The sequence below is a fragment of the Sinocyclocheilus anshuiensis genome, unplaced genomic scaffold (assembly GCF_001515605.1).
Source record: "Sinocyclocheilus anshuiensis isolate Anshui unplaced genomic scaffold, SAMN03320099.WGS_v1.1 scaffold3108, whole genome shotgun sequence".
Lineage (NCBI taxonomy): Eukaryota > Metazoa > Chordata > Actinopteri > Cypriniformes > Cyprinidae > Sinocyclocheilus > Sinocyclocheilus anshuiensis.
Genome location: NW_015552792.1, coordinates 20,349 through 28,538, shown reverse-complemented (window position 1 = coordinate 28,538; position 8,190 = coordinate 20,349).

The following is an 8,190-nucleotide window of genomic DNA, read 5'->3' as shown; positions in this document are numbered from 1 at the left end:
GGAATTCTGTCTAGGTCTTTTTATTGCGTCTGAACAGTTTGTTTCCCATTACTACAAAGAACACACACATAACAGATGTGTAACTTCGTTACTAACTGTTGTGTAATGACATTAGCTCCTATGTAAATAAAATAATAAAATAATACTTATATGCATGTGTATGTAATACATCCAAGTGCAAATACATAAATATTAAGTTCATTATTATAAATTGTACCTGTAGCTCTCAGTTTACTTTGGTAGACAATGATGATGAAATTAAAGCCAAAGCGGCTCATTTAGAGTCCCCTCCTAAACCATGTAGAAAACAAACAGAAACCACTCACGAAATAAAAAAAAACGAGCTAATTTACAATAACAAATACATAAATATAAATAACTAAAAATAAATTGCATGTCATAAAACCTAGAAATGAAATATACTCCAAAAACAATCTATATGGTACATAAAATACATCAAAACAAAGAAAAAGACAAAATACATTATTACAAGGCAGCATTTAAATGACCGTGTATCTTTTATAAGATGTTAAAGAGGAAAATGTTTTTCTTGCTAAATGGGATAAACCATTCCATAATTTAATACCGCTAACTTTTATCAAGTATTGCAAACTGACGAGTTAAATACAAGTGAACGTGAATTTAAAATGTTGATCAATTAATGCTGCTGAATTTCTTTAACTCTTGTAGGTTTGTGAATAAGAGGAAAATAACTAGAATAAAGAATATTAAGAACATCTGCAGTAGGAGTATCAGATTAATTTTTTAAGAGATTTATGTTAAAATCCACTAAAGTATAACATTATTTGTGCTCATTGCTTATCAAATCAGTAAGTTGGCCTAAGTATCATTAAACTCTTGAATACTGGAATCAGGTGCTCGGTAAATAACACCAACAATAACATTTCTTCCTCCGGGGCCAACTGAGACCTCAACAAATACATGTTCCACTAATATCATCCCTAATGTTAAATTCATAATCTTCATGAATAAACAAAGATAATCAATCCACTTCCCAACCTGTGCTTTCTAACACAATGCACCGAGTTATATTTAAATAATTTAAACATTTCTCTATAATTTTCCTTTAACCATGTTTCAAAACCATTTGCTTTGTTTTGGTGGATTTCGGACAGCTGGATGAACAATAAGCTTGTCGTACTTCATATATGCCTTCATTGCTGGAAGTAATTCTCTCCTTCCAGATATTCTGTTTTGTCTGAAATTGTGATCAAACTTTTGGGGAGTGTGTCCAGATCTGTCCCGGTTTTATTACAATTCGAAGACCATGTCTTACATGAGATTTTAAGGTCATCCGGTTCTTTTTGAGTCATTTCTAGACTCACCTTAAAATCATAGACTTGCTTTGACAGGTCATCAATCCTCCTGTTTGAAGAATCAACTATGATTTCTACACAAGTTTGAAACTTCTTTCTTGTTGTTCGAGCAAGGTTCTGTAGAAGTCTCTTTGCTGTTCCAGCAGTTCAGACTGGCGGCGCAGTAACATATTCCTCTGCTGCTGTTTGTGTGATTTGGGCAACAATTTAAAGTAGACTGTTTAGACTGTTCTTAGCTCAATCTTCAAATATACATATACTTCAGGCAGGATTCTTCAGATTATTGTTTGATTGAAAACCTTACACAAGTTCAGAAAAACACTGCAGCAGCATCTCAGCCGGCGGGGTTTGATCTGTGCTTAATACATGCAAACATGATGCAGATGATCTTATAAATCTTCTTTGTCTAGTGAATCATGGAAAACATGGATTTTAATATGAAACACAGGACAGACACTGTTAGATCAGGTTTGGATTAAACCTCATTGTGTCCTGCTCTAACTAGCGGGGGAGGGGTGCGCCATGTGACGCGCGCTGGTTTCACTTAGGTCCTGTAAGCAACTGTAAACTGCCTCCCTGGAGCGCATGTCTTTTATTCGGTTTCGACGCTAGACTGAAGCAAGAAATATTTTCAGCATTCCTGGAAGAGGCAAAGGCGGTAAAGGAGTCGGGAAAGGAGGCGCTAAGCCGCACCGTAAAGTGCTGCGGGATAACATCCAGGGAATCACCAAACCCCGTCACCAAGTACACCAGCTCCAAGTAGAGCTCCGCCGCAGCGCACACACAAAGGCTCTTTTAAGAGCCACACATCTTCTCACTGAAAGAGCTGTGGTTCAAGATTGTGAACGTTTTATGGGGTGTATTTTGACAATTGTTTTATAGTTAGAAATGTTGACCACTCGATACAGGCGGACGATTAAAAAAAATAAAACTATTTACTAATAACATTAATGAAGTAACGTTAAGCATTTTATGTCTGCTGTAGGTGACTTCAAATTTGGAAAAATCTGGTTAGTTCACTAGTTTATAGAAATATTTAGTTTGGTTAAATAAGTACTTGATTCAGATTTATTGTCTGTATGTAACTTGTTTTATGCGGTTTGTTAGCGTTTTGAAGTGTTCAGCATTCATAAGTTGCTTTGTAGCATTATTGTAGATGAAGTATAGATTCTTTAACAGCTCATCTGTTGACGATTCAGATTTATTGTCTGTATGTAACTTGTTTTATGCGGTTTGTTAGTGTTTTGAAGTGTTCAGCATTCATCACAAGTTGCTTCGTAGCATTATCGTAGATGAAGTATAGATTCTTTAACAGCTCATCTGTTGACAATAGTTGTCAATGTTTATCCAAAGCCAGAAATAAACAGTATTTTACTTGTTTGAGTCGTTCTCTGCCGCTAGTAAAACCTCACTACAGCTCGGCTGTCTTCTAGACATGTTACATAAACACAAGGCCTTTTCAAATAGCAAGGCTTTAAAAACAATTCCACAACTGACACAAATGTTTCTTTGTTTATTTGCACAAGTAAACAGCTGCATACATAGGGGTTATAAACAAAGAGTCGAATGATAAGACTCTAAAAAGTTTATATACTGCATCCAAAATCACATAATTGGCTGTAAATGTGCTTCTCACCCTCAGATCATCTGAGATCAGGATGAGTTTGTTTCTTCATCAGGTTTGAAGAAATGTAGCACTGCATCAGTGTCTCAGCAATGGATGCTCTGCAGTGAATGGGTGCCGTCAGAATGAGAGTCCAAACAGCTGATAAAAACATCACAATAATCCACAAGTAATCCACAGCACTCCAGTCCATCAGTTAACATCTGGAGAAGACAAAAGCTGAAACTAATCCAGCATTAAGACGTTTATAACTTCAAGTTTGAGCTTGAAGTGTACACTGAATGTATCAACTAAATATAATAATAATAATAATAATAAGCTGTCAATCCCTGTATTTTATCTTGTGCTATTCAAGTTGAACAAACATACGTTAAATTAATTAAATTATTATAATTTTTTTTTTTTGGTACTCGCTTGATTTCTGGTTCAAGAGAAACAAAACATTTGTGAGTTAAACACCTGCATACGCATTAGAAAAATCATATTTAACATGAAAAGACTCGTAATGATGCATGTAAGGATTCATATCATGCAGACACTTATTATGATTATATGATCATTAGGGTCAACATGTTATGGTTATAATATTTTGATTGAATGGTTAATATAAATGTATATACGTTTCTGGCTCATTCTGTTCATTCATGTTCACTAAAAGTTATATATATATATATTTGTATACAATACTTTCCCACTGGCTGTCAGTGTGGGCTTACTTCATGTTACAGTCAAAGATGTTAACTGCAAGGTTACACTGAACTGTGATCAGTGGTAATTAAAGTAAGTATCATTACTTCTACACATTTGTCTCAGACATGTACTGACGTGTGTGAGCTTTCAGTGGCTTCTGGTCTCTAGATGGCAGCACGTGTGCGGCGTGTGGACTTTCACGCATGAGCCATGCTTCTGCTAACATGAGCAGAACTCAGTGTGCGGCTCAGTGATGCACAGCCAGGGTTGTAACGACTTATTTCATCAGACACAAATTCTGACACAAATAAAGTCTGAGCACAGAAAAACGAGAGGAGTGGAGGAGAGCTGCACTGAAGAGAGGAAAGAACTAAAGCATAACTAAATGCTTATTATATTTCAACATCTGCTTCTGCCGTCATTTACTCAGGAATATTATTAAAACCAATCTAATGACACAGTCTAATACATTGTCTAATTAGTCTAATTATGGGAACAATAGCAATATCACAAATCGTCATTCAGCGTAACAGATCTATTTATGTAAAAATGAAACAATACACTTATTTTGATCTGTATAAAATTGTATTAAAATACAAAAAAACATATGTGATCTTACTACGTTATTCTATTTTAAATGACATTCACTTTCCTACGAAAACTTCTTGCTGACAAATGAATAAAACCTAGTGGTTTGAAGGACATTAGCAAAGTATAAAGATTGAAAAATTAAAGTTAATTAGTATTTGAGGGCTGCACTGTGATGCTTAAATACAGTCTTTTAATTTGTCATCAACTGATTAATGTTTAAAAAATGCCTAACAATATTTTTTGGTATATTAATATTGTTACACTGAATGACATTTTAGTGGCTGTCTTCTGTAAATTATGGATACATTCTAATGTATGGGGGGGGGTTAAAGCTGTATTACATGTTTATTTATTTATTTGTTTGTTTGTTTATTTGTTTCTTGGTTTGTTTGTTTGTTTTGATGCTTGCAACCCTCTTTTCGTCTTTGACCCCTGAACTAACAATGAATAGTTAGTACCTAAGCGTTTATTAATATTAGTTGATGTTCATTTTAACATTCAATAAATAATTATTAAAAATCAAAGTTTTATCTAATATTATTTATTGAACCTGAGCTAACATGAACTAACAATGGACATAATAAAAAATAACTTTATAAAATATAAAATATCCCAACTAAAACAAAACTTCTGTAAGATATTAAATATCAAGCCAGCATATCCAGCTGCTGAAAACAAACCGTACGACTTCTAGTCAGAATTAATATAGTTTAATATAGGTTTGGATTTGATTATGAACTGAAAATGTGCATGATGGGATTTCAAGTTCAGTTTGGACATCCGTGATTTCTTTTGAGATTAAAGCGAGCACTCACTTGCAAAGACAAAGCAGGAACAGCTGTTTCGGTTTATTCTCATGTCAAGTGCATTCGAGTTTCTGTTTTCCATATTTTCATATTCACATGTGAATAAAAGCCTAACTGAATCTCCTCAAAGCGACCGTGTCTCTTCAGAAGACTCGATTAAATAGCTTGATTCATATGAATTACTTTGTTCATAAAGCCACTGTAAAGCTTTTGGGTGAATGGACTTGCAATGGAGGGACAGAAATCATTAGATAAATAGTATTATTTTTGGAGCGAACTAACCCAACATTTCTCAATCACAAGATGACTAAGATGAAGAGATGCATGGATGTATAGATGATTGATGGATGGACAAACCAGTGAACTGCGGACAAGAGTTCGGCAGAGTGAGGACGGATGTTCTGCTCATGCAAACACCCATTCATTCTCTCAGTTCTGGTTTCTTCTGTGTTTCAGGTGTGTTTACCGCATGCAACACAGCCTTCCTTCCTTTCTCCGGGAAGTGGAAGGAAACGGCCATATAATCCGACTCCGGGTCGTTACAGCACACTAGGAGAGCAGCAAGATGGACAATGCTAAGCATTTCATTAAGACGAGAATGCTTTTCCCCGCTCTGCCTAGCGGCCCGGAGAGTCAATACATCAAAACCAGCGCACGCCGGAAAATATGCGCGAGTTTAAGAGGAAACTAATTACGAGAGACTTTAATCTCCTCGCCGAGAGCTTCACCTATAACTCTGATAATCTGCTCTGTTTAATATGCTGGAAAAACACTTAGGAGACATCGATCATTCGGAGCGCCTCCAGGCAAGGGCTGGTGCCAAATGTTTGAAAATTAAATTAAAATCAGCGCGTTTCACAGTTGCACTGACGTCGCTGGCTGTAGAATGGATTGTGATGCTGCTGTTTGGTGTAAGTTAAACTGGCACAGTCATGCGGCGGGATGCTCGATTCACATCCACGACATTCTGCTTCTGTCTTTGCGCCATCCAGCTGTTCCAGAGCAGGAGCGTGAAAAATGACAATTTCCAGCAATGCACAGTAATAAACAAAACCAAAGTAAACACAAGAGCAGATACACTGAAAGATCATGTACAGTGAGGCAAAGGCAAGCAATAGCGCTGTTCTAAACATTCTGTCTACCTTTTAAACATTTATAGCATCATGCACTCTCAGAAAAAAAGGTACAAAAGTTATCACTGGAGCAGTACATTTTGAAAAGGTACCACCCCAGTGACAGCTTTTGTACCTTTTTTTTTTCTGAGAGTGTAGGTTGTTCCTGATGTAAAGTGCTTTAATAGCACTCTAAGATAACTTATTTTTACCTCAAATTAAAAATGCATTGTGATAAAAAGCTCGGTCTGAAATGTTGGACGGGAGATGGTGAAGATGAAGACGGTGGATCAAACTCAAATATTTCATTTAATACCACATTTTTAAAAATAGTTAGTAACATTACGTAATCAGATTCCAATAATTAAGTTATTGTAATTGTATTATATTATGTTGTAAAATGCTAATAATCAGACTACAGCTACTTTTTATTGATTGCATGATTGTATATTAAGTTAATATGTTAATAATTAAGTACCATATTTGCATGTTCACACTTCTCTGACATTGCTTTATGGTCACATGACATGCAGGTACACTTTTTTGTGTTTGATTTGTTATTTTACATTTATTTATTGTAATTGTACATGTTTTATGATTTAATTAACTATTTGCTTTTCATTAAACTCACCGACCTCAGTTCGGGAAGCCTTGATGTAATGTAATGAAATATATGTTTGTAAGTAATCTATCAGCACTGAAAATAACTTAGTTCTGCTTTCATGACTGGACTAACACATCTGTGTTTATTACAGAGGTGGGGGTGTTTTTTAGACATGTTGTGGTTGCATGTCACACAAATGACGTATATGTCTTTTAATGAAATATGAATTAATATCATTTGAATTGTTTTTCTAAAATCATTATTTAAATCTTCACAAGAGTGGTTGATTATAATAAAACCCACATAAGTGAGCAGAAAAATCTAGACGAGTATCTTAGCAGCTTCCACGATTTGACTCTCCTTCTTAGTTTTAGTATTTTATTTCTTTCGTCGGATACCATATTGAAAGGTGCAGCATGCGGAAGATTGGTGTGCAAAAGGTTGCTCAGGTAGGCCAAACAACACATGAGGGGAAGCGTTGGGATAATACAATAGCAGCAATCACAGACGTTTGTGTTCGGACGGGAACAGAGGACCTTTGAGTTTGCCGAACAACGGTAGGTCATTTGCTCTGGAATTTTTGCAGAGGTTTTGTGAGAAAAACACAGACTTGGCATATTCTCTCAGGATTAAAATCACAAAGTGCGTCTGTGAAACGCAAATTTCTCAAGCGTCCCCTTTGAAAACTAGTCCCATCTGAATAGGGCTTTAAATCATCTAAAACACAAGACACTGTGTTTACATGATACCTGCTTTATTTTGGATGAATACAGTGCTTAGCATATTTTATACATTTTATACATGTATCCAATGTTACATACACATAGAGTCATTTAACTAAATTTTAGAAATAAAAATCAAGCATTTTAAAAGTAACTCAATCCACCAGTTTCTGTGACCTGTGTGTCTGTGACTTGATGACACTCAATGCTCATTTAGCTGACTGACATCTCATCTCAATTAATCGATTATTAATTAAATGAAACATACAAAACTTTACTTCACCGAAAAAAGGTACTAATTTGTCCGTGCTAGAACCGCTCTCTCGTAAAGAGAAGTGTTGCTCAGTGACTCAACCGCTGGACTGAGAACAGAACATCTTCCCAACAATGTAAAAAAATAACCCTAAATACGACCCAAATCAGCGTTTGGGTAGACAAATACAGCCCAGCATTTTGAGAGTGCAATAAGAAGCAATAAACAAATGATTTAGAAATATGCCAGTTCCAAAGTCTTGAAATCAAGAGCGTCTCCTGTGCACTGTTTGCATGACATATAGATTTCCAAATCAGACACATATGAGGTTCTGTTGAAACTAGCAAGCTGTCTCATAAGTGTACACTACAGGCGACAGCTCACTATTTTGGGGAGCAGCTATTTTTTTCTAACAATAACAGCAGATGGAAACACACACATACACACACAC